Below are 15,487 nucleotides of genomic sequence, written 5' to 3'. Positions count from 1 at the left end.
ACTTTGGTCAAAAATGGAAAAACTGGATGAAAGTTTCTAGATTACATGTTGGCTAGTTGGGTATAACTGGATTTTCCCAAAACATATTGGAGATTTCTTTAGACAATGGCCAGGAAGAGGATTAGGTAAATGGGGAAGAATATACTGGCACACAGTAGCTCAAGCAGTCTTGTGGGGAGTTTCGGAAGAAAGAAACAGCTGTTTGTTTGACAATAAAAGCTAGAACCTTTGAAGACCTAATTTCTCATATAATTTATTTGTGCAATTTGTGGGTGTTCAATTCGGAGAGTTTCAAAGGAATATCCATGAATACTCTTCAGCAGAAAGTGGTGGAATTGCTATTCTCCTCTCCCAGTCCTGCAAGAGGGAAGAGACTTTATACTTTGATTGAAGTGCAACTGGCAACCCAGGAACAGCAGGAATTGGTGATGTGTTTAAGAGAAAGGGATGGCCACCCAGGAACAGCAGGAATTGATTGAAGTGCAACTGGCAACCCAGGAACAGAAGGGATGGCCACCCTATGTGGGCTTTTAGCAGACCAATTGGGGTTGCAGACTCCACAAAGGAAGAAATTTTAGCTGCTTTAACGGGACTCCGTATCACGAGGGATCTAGGCTTGACGGATCTAACAATCAAAGGAGGTTCCAGCAACACGATAAAGTAGTTGGGGGAGAAAGGAGGAGGACCTTGGAGACTGGCCCACTACTTAAATGAGGCTAGAGATCTGCTAAATTCCTTATCGGTAAACATTTTCTGGATTCCTGGGGAATTAAATTCTGTAGCTGATAGTTTGGCTGAATCCAGTACACAGGGATTTTTTGTACAGTGACAGAAATCAAGGATCAAAATTTCGCAACGTATCAGCCCATACCGTATCGGGGGCTTCCCGATATGCCCCTACAGGGGGAGTTTTGGGTCAGACCCTGGTTCTGGGGCTAGAGGAAAAAAAAAAACTAAGAAAAAGGGGAAGTGAACCATGATACAGGCCGATACGTCCCTACCGGCGTATCGGCCTGTATCAATATTTTGAACCTTGACAGAAATATACCCTTGTAACCTGTGTGTAACCTGATTGTACATCATCTCATGTACTCTCTTTTCTTTCTTAATCAAGTTAACTTTTTTTCTCAAAAAAAAAGTTTGTGTCACCACTCCCAATTTTTCAATCCTTATTAATGGATCAGCCAAAGGTAGTTTCAGGAGTTTGAGAGGGCTGAGACAAAACCCTTTAAAGTCCACTAGTCCGTCCCTTCTCTTGCAGTTGCAATTTTCAGGTATGCCTGCACAATCCCCCTTCCTCCCTTCTTCCAGTTCTCTCCTTCTCTTGAAGCCATCTCTGGTCCTACTTTCCCCACTTTCACTTGTGCAAATACAGGTCTTGGTGAAAGTGTTGCCCCCACTCAACTCAGAGAAGCCTCAGAAAACTTTGGTTCAGAGACTCATCCACAGTCAAAAGAAGACCCCCCAGGAAGTGACAGATAGAAGGGCACAAGGGTTAGGAGTCTCAGTGGTGGATAATAATGGTAGAAAAATGGAAGACAAGAGAGTTTCTGTCAGAGGAAGGAAGTAACCATCACCCTCAGTCAATGAGGGAATTAAGGTAACTGAAAAGTGACTTGAAATGGAAAGAAGAGATGCTAGAGAATACATGAAGAAAAAGAACTCAAGGGAAGACAACTCAAGATGCTCAATGAAGATTCTGTCTTGGAACGTTGGAGGTCTAGGAGAAAAGGAGACACTCAAAAGAAAAGCCTGGTCAAAGAGACGCTGTTGAGAGAAAGCCAAGAGATACAGGAGACCAAGAATGATAACGTAAACAGATAGTTTAATTCTTGGGAAGCCAATAATAAGAAGTGGCCCTGGATTGCTTTGAACGGATCTTCTGGAGGTTTAATTATAATTTGGGATGAGAAGTATGTTTCTGGTCTGGAAGTTGATAAAGGATCCAAGGACCTGGGCAAGGCGCAAGGCACATCAGGCGAACCAGGCATGCGCCTAGGACCTGGGTGAGGCGCATAGCCCAAAATGCACATCTCCTGTGCGCCTAGGCATGCCTGAGGCGCGCCTTTTAAATCACTGCCCTGGCCCTGACAGGTTCTCCTCAGACTTTTATAATGGATGTTGGGAAATAGTGAAAGGGGAATTGTTAGAGGTTTTTGAAGACTTTTTTAGATCAACCATCATCAACAAATGCACTAATTCCACTTTCATTAAGCCCATCCCCAAAAAGACTAGCTCTCTTGGAGTGAGGGATTTTCGCCCAGTTAGTCTTCTAGGTAGCTTGTATAAGATTTTTTTTTAGATCAGTAGCTTGTATAAGATTATAGCAAAGGTGTCGGACAACCAGTTGAAAAAGGTAATCAATGAGGTGGTTGCTTCCATTCAGAGTGCTGAAAGGTTTTGGTAACACTTAGATTAGATGGATGAAAGGGTGCATTAGATCAGCCTGGTTCTCCATTCTCATCAGCAGGGAACCCAAAGACTTTTTCAAGGCCTCAAGAGGCTTGCGGAAAGGCTGCCCCCCCCTTGCTTTTCACCCTAGTGGCTGACATCCTTGATGCCCTCATGAAGAAGGTTGTAACTCTGGACTTATTCAAAGGCATTCTGGTTGGTTGGGATAACATTCACATTACTCACCTCTAATATACAGATGACACAATTTTCTTTATTTTAGAGAAGAGCAGCATCATTAGTATCCACAACCCTCAACAAGAGTTGATAGAGCTTCAAGTAACTCTGGGCTATAGGTCCGAAGTTTGACCAATCAATTATTTAAGACTCCCTCTAGGTGGAAATCCAAGATCGGCCAGCTTTTGGAAGTGCCCCATTGAGAAGTGTGAAAGAAGACTGGAAGTTTGGAAAAGAAACTATACCTCTAGAGGGGGTAGGATTACCCTAATCAAGGCAACTTTTTCTAACCTTCCAACTTATTACCTCTCAGTGTTTAAAGTTCCAACCAAAGTGAGGAATCACATAGAAAAGCTTCAGCGCAACTTAATCTGGGATGGAGGGGGAGGAAAAAGGAATCAGCTAGTAAATTGGAAGACAGTGTTAAGTCGAAGAAAGGAGGTCTGGATCTTGGTCACATATCAAAGAAACAGGGCTCTACTAGGGGAGTGGATTTAGAGATTTAAGACTGATCAGAAGTCTCTTTAGACTTCAGTGGTTCATAGCAAATATGGAAGATAATTGTCTTCACAGGAGCAGCACTCAACCTTTACCAAACTACTCTCTTGCTAACCCTTGGAAAGGTATCCTTCTTACTGAAAACACCTTCAATACCTTCATTAGATATAGATTGGATACTAGTAATCAAATAAGATTTTGGACTGATCTCTAGTGGGACAATAAACCCCTATGAATCTCCTTCCCCTCTCTTTTCTCTCTGGTCAGAGATAAACATGCTCTTGTCTCTTCAACCATCCTAAGGACCAACTACCACATTTCATACAACTTCAACTTCCATAGAGGCTTAACCAGATTCTGAAATCTTGGGCATTTCCCATTTGCTCTTCGTAATTTCAGAAGTCTTCTTGTCCCCTTCATCTCAAGACAAGCTAGTTTGGTCCCTCACCCCTTCTGGTCAGTTTTCCTCCAGCTCCTATTTTCACAAGATTATAGCTGATCCCTCCTCACCCCCCAGCTTTCCCGTATAAAAGGATTTGATTCTCATCTGTCCCCCCAAGAGTTGCATTCTTCATTTGGGAGGCTGTTTGTGGCAAATTAAACATCTATGATGTCTTGCAAAAGAAGCTCTTGGGAAAAGGATTCATCTTTCCCCATGTTTGTGTCTTGTGCTTTGTGGATGGAGAATCGATTGGACACCTATTAACTGTTGTTTTGCTAGAAATCTGTGGCAAATTTTCCTGGATTCAAGTTATCTTTTATTCAAAAACAAAAAAGTGACCCATCGTTACCCTTGATTTTCCTAATTGTAATGGAGGGCCAAAGAAAAATGGCAGCCAGAGCAACTGAGTTGGGACTGTAAGGTTTTGAGGCTAGTAACAATGGCACTTTGTCACAGTTTTCTGACAATATGCTTTCTTTTGTGACACCACCACGAACCAGGTTCTCAACACAAGGTACTTCTTATGCTGATTTGAAATGGTATCTGGTTGAAAACTAATTCATCTAAGAGGCAGATGATGGAAGTTTGGAAACTCCTAAATTACAAAATTTGGACAATGTGTTGGGATGGAAAACAGGTAGACATCCTTTAAAAAGCATTTGGACCCTGATTCTAGAAGGGGTAGACAGGAAATCGGCATCTTAGGTGGCTAGATATCTTTCCGAAAGAGAAAATGGGACTCAAGTTAAGAGTGAGCTTTCTATCCTTCCAGCTTATTATATGCCCTTATTTCCAATACCCTCTGAGGTGGGCCAGGTGGCAACAAAAATAGAAAAAAGAATGAGGGAATTTTTGCAGCTAGGGTGAAAGGACTCCCCTCAAAATTTGGTGAACTGGGAAGAGATTTGCAAACCTCTAGCTCATGGAGAGCTGGGAATTAGGAAGGTAAAAATGTTTAACCTAGCACTATTGGGGAGAAGGTATTGGGGATTCTCCACTGAACTGCATGAGCTATGGAGGAAAACAATTGTAGAGAAGTATGGCTTTACTGCCAATGGCTGGGATGCAAGTGACTCTATCTCTCATATGGCTGTGGTGGCTGGAAAGGTAATTACAATGCCTACCTTCATCAAAGCAATTACAAGCAAGGTGGGCATTGGAAACAGGTTGCAGTTTTGACTGGATCCATGGTGTTGTGACAATCCTTTAGAAGAGAGATATCCTTTCATCTTTTATGTGGCTGAAAACAAACAGGCCTCTGTTACTGATTATTATGAACTGGAAGGTGGCAGAATCATCTGGTCTCCTATTTTTAGGAGAAACTCCATGACTGGGAGTTGGAACAGGTGACAGAACTCCTTTACTTCAGAACCAACAGCTAGATTTGCAATCTGAGGACTGAAGAATCTAGAGGTGGGAAAACTCAGGCAAATTTTCAGTCAAGACTTCCTATAATAGTCTTCTTGAATCTTGAGGAACCCCAGCAGCAACTTCCTTACAAAGCCATATTGGGTAGTGATCCCCCCTGAAAATCAAATTTTTCTCTTGGGTGGCAGCTAAGGAGAAGAAGTATCTCACAAAACAAATGCTGTTGAGAAAGGGTTTCACCATGGCAGACTTGCCATGCCCTCTTTGCAAATTGGAAAGAGTCTTCAAACCACCTACTTATTCTTTGCAGATTCACTACAATGATTTGGTACCACTTCCTCAAGGCAATTCACCGAAACTGGTGCATTCGGGATTGATTGGGGGGTTACTCTACAGGGGTTTATAGTAGATAAGTAAATTTTCCCAATATATTCTCCTCTCAGAATTAGTAAAATATTACCTTACCCTCTTCTAGGGCTGTTCACAAAATAATGTAAACCAACCAAATTGGTCCAACTCAACCCGAAATGGTCAGTTTTATAAAATTTTTGGTCAGTTTCGGTTTAAATAAGAGTAGAAACCATTAACTCGGTTCAGCTGTCGGTTATGTCTTTGTAACCCGAGCTAAAACCGACCCGACCTATGACATAAATTAGTGAAGGATTTGGGATAATGGCAGCTTATGGTGCTGCTACATATCCCATAAAACCTTGGGTCCCTAGATTATCTTTATGCTTTTTTACTTTTTGTTACATGAATGATGCCTTGTGTCAGCCGCTTGCCCACTGTCAGTTCTCTGACGTCTCCCACAAAAAGCCAATAAGAAGTAAAATCATAAAACCTTCAAAATGTAAAAAAGACTAAACCATTGTACATTAACAATATTATAACACATTGACATTTACCATCTTTTGATAACTTGCTTATGCTGACATGTTATCTGACCTATGACACATACATTGTGCAACTGTGCAAGAGAAGAGAAACAAATTATAGTATAGTTTAGAACTTGACATTGCCTCATGGAATCAGGGCCAGAGCCAGACAATGTTGGTTTGGTTTAATTCAAACCAATTAAACCGACCTTCAATGACATCCAAATGTTGTTCGGTTTGATTAATTTCGTTCCGGTTTCGGTTGGCATACAAGTCAACCCGATACAGTCCGTTCGGTTGACAAAAATAGGTGAAACCAAACTGACCCAACACTGACCCATGTAAAATTCAAAGAAAGGATCCATTATAAGATCCAAATTGAAACACTTGGAGTTTGTGATCTGAATTGTTAATTGTGTCATAAACTGTAAGATTGTTCACAACTATTCATTTCTCAATTCAAACTCCTTAACCACTTACAAAGTGAGATTAAGTCCCATACTATAATTAAAACTAATGTATAAAAAAATTATATTTGAATTTGATCACTTTCCTTGAGAAGATAGCAGAAGGCCGTTCACAAATTAAGTGTTTTTTCCCTTTATCTTTTTTAAATGTAAATAGAGTTTTTTATTAAACAAAAGAAAGGGGAAGGAGTACCAGGAAAGCAACTAAACCAAACATCCAGATATGAAAGGAAACAAAAGAAAAACTCCAATGAATCTCAAACATCGTAACAAAAAGAAAAAAAAAAAAAAAAACATTTCATCAAATATGGAATTTCAAATTCCCAACAAGAAGAAGAAAAAGAATGATAACATAAAAAACTGGCAAACTGTAAACTTTTGGGTCTTATATCGGGACCAAACAGAAAAGTGGAACTTCAATCTTGCATTCAACCAAGCAGTGGTGCCAAAGTTCCCCTAAAAATATGGATGTTTATCTCCTTAAACGCTCCAATAATCATGTCCAAACAATGTGACCTCAAGGGTCCAATACGCCAAATGCCAGCTAAAGTGTCCAAGCCTCCTGACCAAACAAATCCTATGTACAAAAGGGATACTAGATCAACCTGGAGGTCCTTACGGTGAAGATGAAGGTGATTGGTATTCTCACAATCTTCTCTGCATAAGATTAAATAAAATAAAATAAAAAATCCTTATAAGCATCCTAAATTCATCTTTCTACAGCAAAAATACCACTTCGGATGACACCAAATCTCTTCAAATGAAACTAGCCATGAGAAATGGAGACACTGAAGCACCAAGAAGGAATAACATCTCATCCAAAAGCAACTACCTTTTCCAAAATGGCCCATTTTTCTGTATTAAAGGGCAATTAATTTTCGAAAACAATCCTCTTCAGTGTCTAAAACAATCTCCCTCAAACAGTGAAAGAGAAATATACCATTTTTCAAGTATTCCCTATTTTTTTTCCTTTTTCTTTTTGTTCTGTGTGTGAGACAACCTTGCTTGCTTTTATCTAAAATTTGGTGTCTTAAACCCTTTTAGAATGGTCTGGCATCAAGCAAGCACCTAAAGACTTTAAAATGGCTACTCAAACAGCATTTTGTTCCCAAACAGAAGCTGGGCAAAAGCGACCTTGGAAAAGATCATAGAAACAAGAATTGCTGCATCCACCTATAACAGTCGAACAACTTCTCTAGCACCTACATTTTCAGTATACTGATAGAATTCCAGTTTCCCTTTTCTTCTGTATTGCATCATCTCAGCAACTGTCATATTCGGTAGCTTCCAATCTTTCAGTTCTCCAAAATCTCAAAATAAAAAAAATTAAAAAAAAATAGACACAAAAATAATCCAAATAAATGTACTCAGATCAATTTGCAAAATTTCTACACAGCTACAAAATTCTTTACTATCCTCCACACTCTTCACAGTCCACTTCAATGAACCACTAGCCTTCCAAGAAAATTCCACCTCCACATTTCCTCCATATGTTAGAAACTCCGCAGAGCTCCAACCTCAGTTTCCAAATAACAACCACCCCCGAGCTAACCATAAATATCACGAAACATCGGAACACAACTCTCCTTAATGCCAAATTCCCAACCACATACCAAACAATCTAAATCATTACACTCCACAGCCGAATTTGCCCAGAAACCACAAAGGCACAAACCATAAAGAACAGAAAATCGACCAGAGAAGTAGCAAAAACGAAAACAAAAAACAAATGAACGAAATAGAGAAAACTCACCAGCAGATCCGAGCATTCCGGTCTTCGCCTTCTCCAAATCACGACATCTCAATCTCATTAGTTTTTCATAAACCCGGTTCCCCGACTGAATCCAAGCTCAGCCTTAGAAGCCATTACATGCAAATAATATTTCCAGAAAAAAAAATTAAAAAGAAAAGAAAAAGAGAGCGTCCGAACAAAAGTGGAAAAATAAAAATGGAAACCAACGAGATGAAAAGAGAGGAAAGGGCGGGTATTTATAGGAGACTGGTTCTTTCATCGATCCATATTCGATGTATTTCCTAAACGGGCCGAGCAGCAAATCCAATTCCAGTCGTTGTCGGTAGGAGAAAACTCCTCGTGTCTCACTTCTTGCCCACGTCACAAAATTTCCAACCAATTAGGCAATGATCAATCCAGCGGTCACTAATGGACCAACAGTCAAACAGTCAACGTCTAGTGAAGAACTCTAAACGACCGTCCAGAAAACCTATTATTTTTCAATTGGGAGGGCTTTTCTTTTTCACCATGGAGAATGGTTTCTGTTGGTGTGCTGTAGATGGAGGGAGCTAGAGATCGAAAGCGACGGGAGTTGGAATTGATGACTCAGCAATATCACGTGCTCCGTGTGGACGATCGGACGGTGAGGGCTTCACCCAATGTCTGACAGCCAGCTGTCAAGTAGGTGGCAAAGCAGCTTCCACAATTTTCTTCCGCGCGTGAGCCCTTGCGCCTTTCCCTTTCTATTCTAATCTTTTAAACCTAATTATTTCTGTTGAGCAAGGAAAGATGAAAAGACCAAAAAAGGCAGAGTAGAATAGAGGCCACTGAACCAACAGCACGATGCCTTCACAGTTCAGAGTTCAGATTAGGTCATCCGTCAGGTTCCTTGCTTGATTTGGAAAGTCAAATTTCTGATTTACTTGGTCAAACTCATCTAATTGAGGTTAATGGATGGTGATTGAGAAGATTGGTTGCATGCACACGTGGCACCCTTTGAGGCCGTTGGATTTGTGGAGGGGATGATCATTTGGTTATGGGGTTGTAGAGGGGAATGAGTGGATGGTGGTACTTTTGCGGGATGTTGGCACTTTACCAGGCAAAATATTTGAGTAGGTCTGCAAATTTGCAAGGTTATAGGTTTTGTCATGTTTGAATTTAACGTGTTAGCTAAGCTAGCACTTAGTAGCAATATGGGGTTGATAGATTGCAACTCTCAGAAGATGGGTTATGCTGCGGCAATGAGGGTTGTGCAACACTGCAACTCTTGTTTAAGTAAGCAAAGCATGAATGTATGAATGGAATATGCAACACTGCAACTCTTGTTTAAGCAAGCAAAGCATATGAATACGAATGTGTATGAGTGGAGTGGAATGCAACCTTGAATTTTTTAAAGTGAAATTCAAGAGTTATTTTTGGGTTAGGAGTAAAGCGGGCTACCTCCTCTCCCTCTCCCAGAGTTATTTTTTTCTTCCTCCATTGATACCTCATCGAGCAAAGTTTGGGCTCCACTTGTTTGCTAATGTGAATATGAAACAATGTCATTGACAATGTTTTCAAGAATCAAGAAGCCATCATATAAGCCGGGGCATTTTCTAATAATATAAATGGGTTTTGTTTTTGAAAACAAAAACAACTGCCACCTCAGCAAAAATGTATTATTTTTATTAGGGAAAATCTATAATACTAGAAAAACTTTGACCAATCAAAACACCCCATAAAGTTTGGTTGATTCAACCTTATCTATCACCTCTTTTCTAACTACATACATTTGAAAGTGTTTTATTTATGCATGAAATATGGGCACAAGTCATCTAAATGAGTTCCCACATGTTCCCTCTATGCACGAGGCAAATTCTCAACACCCGGAGACCTTGTCATGTGGCTTAACCAAACACTTTCCATGGACATGTTTTCTATTGACAATTACAGATGTGGATGGCTAAAATTATTTGAGGAAAGATCTCAACCATGGTTTAATGCCAAAAAGTGGAAGAAAAAGAAAAAACCTCTCAAACATGGTGGGGTATAGAGCAAATAATGTGGATTAAAGAAATGAAGACAACCAATCCAAGGCATGAAGGTGTCAATTGATTTGATTGGCTGGTTATTGTAGCCGAGATTTAGGATTAAATCCTGCCTTCACCAGGGTTAAGGGGCATGGGTTTGGCAGATGAGCTATCCTATTGTCTAGTTTTATAGAGTGAATAAAAAGAAGAAGAAATACATTATACATCTTAGGGTCCACGCTTTATATTCAGAATCAGAATGGTCTATTCCCATTGTCTGTTTGATTCAAACAATAATCAAAATAGGAATTAGAATCAGTTGGATTGAGATTTCATTCCCAAGAGAGGGAGAGGGAATGATCATTCCCTCAAATGGAAAAATGTCATTCCACCAGGAATGAGAATGAGATTTCAATTCTGTCCAATCAAGCAGTTGGAATCAGAATGGGTCATTCTAATTCAAATTTTTCTAATTCCAAACCCCTATTTCTACAAATCAAACAGGCCCTTAAATGATCAGATGTGTGTGTGTGTGTTTTATGGGATGGGACTAACAGGGGGATAGCCAGTTTCCCTAACCCTATTGACAGTGGGATGTGATTCCAAGTTTTATCTAGTTACAACCAGCCAAAGGAAGATAACCATATGAATGAGCTTGTTCGGATCCCATAATTAAAAGATGAAGAGGTGAAAAATGTGGGACAATTGAGACGCAATCCAAGCATCCAACTTTGCGACGTATTGATTCTTGGTCATTAAACGGTTCACAGAATCATCTTCGTCTCTAGGCAACTCAACTAGCAAACTCATGTCAATTTAAGATCTTTTTTTTCTGCTGGTAAATGGTATTGGCCCATCAAGAACTAACTCGATCATTCTATCATGTCGAATGCTTCGTTTTCCTAACCTATCGCCCTTTCTGTCTCAACCGTAGTAAGCAAATTCACTATTGATGATGCACAATCCGGCCGATCTTAGCAGTCAACGATCTTGCCTCTGAACTGAGTGGCAGGGGACCTGAAACGGAGAGGGTGAAGAAGCTCCGGGGAGAACCCGGCGTAAGGGCTCCGAAGCTCAAGTTAGAATCTTCCAAAGGCAAGATAAGCCAGATAGCGCAAAGTTAGCATACCTCGTTCTTGGGGGTAGGGAGCCTTTTATAACCACCTCGCGCACTCACTTCCAGGCTTCTGTCAGATGGGGCATGATTATCTCTGAGCTCCTGCCAGTTCGGATGTCATCCCCTCTGGACGGACAGAACCGCCACTGCTCCTTTTGTCGGAGCTGTCTCTGCGGCTGGTAACGACGGTGGCAGGTGGAGGTGACAGGAGGCCGTTTGAAATGCGGCTATCAGGCGTCAGATCCCAAATCAGTCAGGTGCGCCGCCCTTGGATACGGACGTCCTCGGTGTCAGGTACGTTTGGTCAGTCTGGTGTTTCGGAAGCGAAGTGCTGGAGTGGCGAGCGAGATGTCTTGAGTTCGGTTTGGGGAGTGTTCCGAGCTGCCATGGGCCAGCTCGGGTCACAGCTTCGTGAGGATTAGGACCCGAGATAGTTCGGGCTCCTTGCAGGGAGCTCGGGTTCTTAGTAGGGAGCTCGGGTTCTTAATAGGGAGCTCGGGTTCTTAATAGGGAGCTCGGACTCCCAGTAGGGAGCTCGAACTCTCGGTAGGGAGCTCGGGCTCCTAGTAGGGAATCCGGTCTGGTGGAGTTCGGGCTCAGTAGCGAGCTTGGACTTTCGGTGCTCGTTTTGGGCGCTCTGCTACCCCAAGTTGCTTGCTTTTGCCACGTGTCGGGTGATTGCGAGGTCGGACCAAATTTCCCTTCATCAATTGCCCCCCACTCCCTGCGACAAGGGTCCTGTCTTGGCGCGGGGAGTTCGTAAGGTAGTAGGAGGATTTTGGTATGTACTGAGAGCGTTCGCTTTAATTTGATTTTCAAAAAAGGCACGCATTTGGGAGACGTGATGGTAGTCGTTCGGGAGTCGTGCTGTAGATGCTTTTATTGCGAGGAGACGTGCGCTGACACCCTGTCAGTTTCGAGAAGATGCGTGCTGACGCCCCGTCCTCTAACAGGACGTGCGCGACGCCTCGTCAGTTTCGGAAAGACGTGCGCTGGTCGGCTTCGGAAGACGTGCGGTTTAGCGCGGCTGTGGGCCGTTGGATTGGCTTCGATCTGGGCCGTCGCTTTCTGGCCGCTGTGGATATAAATAGCGGGGGGGGGGGGTAGTCCTTGCTACTGTACCTCTTGAGCTCGCGCCTAAATTTCAGTTCGCGTCCAGGCTCTTCAGCTCGCGTCCCAGGTTCCTTGCTTGTTCGAGCTTCCATGGTCTACTTCAGTCTTCTTCCCGGGTGAGTGCTCTTGGAATCCCGTTCCATTCCTTGATGTCTAATTTGGAGGGTTTAGACAGTTCAAGCGGGTTTGATGCAGGTTCTACGAACCAATTTGCGTCCCCCGGTAGTTCAAGTGAGCCCGATGTAGGTCATGAGGAAGAGGTTGAACCTACAGGCCGAGGTGCCTCGAGTAGGTCGGCATCCACCTCCCATCGTGGCCGGACTTTAGATCAGTTTGGCCCTTTGATTATGACGCCTGAGGGACTTCAATCCCTCATAGACTACTACAACTTGCTCGGGGAGCACGCCTACTTCATCCCTACGGGTAGCTTCCCTTGGGAACACGGTCCTGATGAGATCGTGATTTTCCGAGAGCAGCTCGCTGCGGGGCTGCGACTGCCTTTTCATCCTCTTCTCGTCGAGGTTCTAAACCACTTCGGTGTGACGGTCGGCCAGCTTCACCCGAACTCCATTAGGAATTTAGTGGGGACGATCTCCTTATTCTGTGAGGAGAACTTTCCTTTGGATTTGGAGATTTTCTCCTCTATTTTAATGCTAAAAAAGCAAGCGGGTCCCCTTCCTAGGCGTAGGCGGGCATACTACCTGTCTCATCGCCCAGGCTTCAAGCTCTTACACGGACTCCCTAATAAGGTCCCGGCGTGGAAGCGGGACTATTTCGGGGTGCGAAGTGCGCTGGGGTGGCCGTTTCAGACCGGCTGGGTCCGGCGTCACACTCGATAAAGAGACGGCGAAGGGCCTCCGGCAATGGGCGCGGCTTGGGCTGGAGTGTCAACGGTATCCGACGGAGGCCAAGCTAATTGCTGCTGACCAGAGTTCGGGTAGGTTCTTCCCCTAGCGATCTTCTTTTTCTTGTTTTACTGATGCCGAACTTCTTTTCGCAGGTACGATGGACTCTCGAGGGACCCGAGGTGGGCACTTGTTCCAGGGCATGAAGAGGAGAAAATGGGTGGCTAAGCGAGCTCGCGCCGAGCCACCCCAGGGTGCGGAGCCCGAGGTGCCGGACTACCCGGCGGAGGATCAGCCTATGGAGCCCGAGATGGTTCCTCCTATGCAGGAGCCGGCGGGGGCTCCTTATGCCGAAACTTCTCACATAGGGGCTCCCGCTTACTCCGAGTCTGCCCATACGCGAGCTGGGCCACCGGGCTCGGAGGCCCCGGGGGACTTCAGGAGTGTGTTGTCGCCTATTCATGCTCTTCAACGGAGTAAGGAGGCCATGTTTCCCAAGGAAGTCGCGGCGTGGACCGAGCTCCCTCTGCACCAAGTGGCCTGCCGTGCCATTACCCATGCCATGGTGGTAAGTGCTCCCTTCTTTAGAGTTCTTCGGCCATTATTCTTCTATTCGTTCGTTTGATCCCTTGTTTCCCTTTGGTAGGTGAACTCTTCTATTCACGCCTTGGCGAACCAGGTGGAGAGGTGCTCGAGGCAAGCGCGAGCTGCCGAGGAGGCTGCTCGCCTCGCGCGGTCTAGGCAGGCAAGGTTTCAGAGAGATGCTGAGGCCATGGGAGTGGTGGTGAAGCATATGGCGGAATTGAAGCTGGACCTGCAGCATCAGGTCGAGTATCTTCAGGAGGATATCAGGGAGAGGAGTCAGATCTTCTCTCAAGGCATCGAAGACGCGAAGAAAAAAGCTGTCAGTGATTATATTGCTTCGCCGGATTTCGATGATCTGATGGTGGACTCCTACAGGAGGGGTTTCAAGCTAAGCCGGTGGATGATCCGGAATACGTACCCCGAGCTCGATACCAGCGTCATATCCACTTCGCGCATTACTCAAGAGATGGCTAATGCTGCGGATGCCGAACCGGACTCCGAGGGGGAGGCAGGTCCTTCGGGTGTTGTCGAAGTGGCTTCTGATAATGATGAAGTAGCCCTGACTTGTAAAAGATGAAGTGGCTTTTTTTTTTTGAATGTACACCTTTATCTGAAATGAAATGGATTTTTTGTTTAAGTGCTGGTTGTCCTGTCTTCGAGCTGCATTTTTTGCCGAACTGACCATTTCGATCCTTTAGTTCGTTTTTTACCTCGGCTTTGGGGTACTTGCCATGGTGGTTTATAGGTAGTATCTTCTCAAGTTGACGACGTTCCATGCTCAGGGTACTTGTTTTCCTTCTAGGAATTCGAGCTCGTATGCCCCCCCACCAAGTGCTTTTTTTACTCTGTAGGGTCCTTCCCAATTTGGTCCAAGTTTCCCTACGCCGGTTTCGGGCACCATGACCTTACGGAGAACCAGGTCCCTGACGCGGAAGTTCCTCTTCTTTACTCGCGCGTTATAATACCGAGCTACCTTTTGCTGGTAGGCCGCAGTTTGGATGTGCGCGAGGTCTCTCACTTCGTCCAGTAGGTCGAGGTTGGTGCGTAACTCGCCCTCGTTTGTCTGTTCGTCGTATGCTTCTAATCGCAGCATGGGTACTTCAATTTCCACCGGGATCACCGCCTCGGTGCCGTAGGTGAGGTTAAAGGGGGTCTCTCCTGTGGCGGTTTCTTCCGTGGTTCGGTGAGCCCATAGAACACTTGGTAGTTCGTCTGCCCACAAACCTTTGGCTCGGTCTAATCGTGCTTTCAGTCCGCGGAGGATGGCTCCGTTCATTACTTATGTTTGGCCATTTGCCTGCGGGTGTGCGACCGACGTGAAGTTCTGACTAATTCCCATACTTTGGCACCCTTCTTGGAACTTGATATCCTCGAACTGTTTGCCGTTGTCGGAGATCAGTACCCGAGGTAGCCCGAAGCGACATACAATGTTCTTCCAAAAGAAGTTCTGTATGTTTCGGGCTGTAACTATTGCCAGGGGTTCAACTTCTATCCACTTTGTGAAGTAATCTACTGCCACCACTAGGAATTTTCTCCCGCCTGTCGCTGGTGGGAATGGCCCCAGGAGGTTGATGCCCCATTGGGCGAAAGGCCATGGACTGGTGAGGTATTTGAGGTCGGCAGCGGGCTGATGGTGGATATTGGCATGCTTCTAACACTTGTCGCATTTTCTGACGAGCTCGATTGCCTCTGTCTTCATCGTAGGCCAGTAGTATCCTTGTCGAAGTGCTTTTTGGGCGAGGGCTCTGCCCCCCAGGTGTCCGCCGCACAAGCCTTCATGAGTGTCGCGGAGTACCAGCCCGGCTTCG

The 15,487-nt window shown here is 44.3% G+C and overlaps 1 protein-coding gene across 7 annotated transcripts in view; it reads right to left on the bottom strand.

The window, feature by feature from the left end:
- LOC104611584 (putative serine/threonine-protein kinase SIS8) overlaps positions 1 to 8,261 on the bottom strand; it is a 96,143-nt gene extending 87,882 nt beyond the window's left edge. For 3 of the 7 annotated variants that reach the window (XM_010278716.3, XM_088894556.1, XM_010278717.3), the window contains exon 1: positions 8,032 to 8,238. The gene's annotated coding sequence lies outside the window, so the exon portion shown is untranslated. Of the gene's footprint in view, positions 1 to 8,031 lie in introns of all 7 variants that reach the window. The other 4 variants (XM_010278713.3, XM_088894554.1, XM_010278714.3 and 1 more) reach the window with 2 other exon arrangements.
- Positions 8,262 to 15,487: the final 7,226 nt, after the last annotated feature.

The sequence above is a fragment of the Nelumbo nucifera genome, chromosome 1 (assembly GCF_055504915.1).
Source record: "Nelumbo nucifera cultivar China Antique chromosome 1, China Antique-T2T, whole genome shotgun sequence".
NCBI classification, from domain to species: domain Eukaryota; kingdom Viridiplantae; phylum Streptophyta; class Magnoliopsida; order Proteales; family Nelumbonaceae; genus Nelumbo; species Nelumbo nucifera.
The sequence above is the reverse complement of the archived record's forward strand: the minus strand, read 5'-3'. Positions and strand labels throughout refer to the sequence as shown.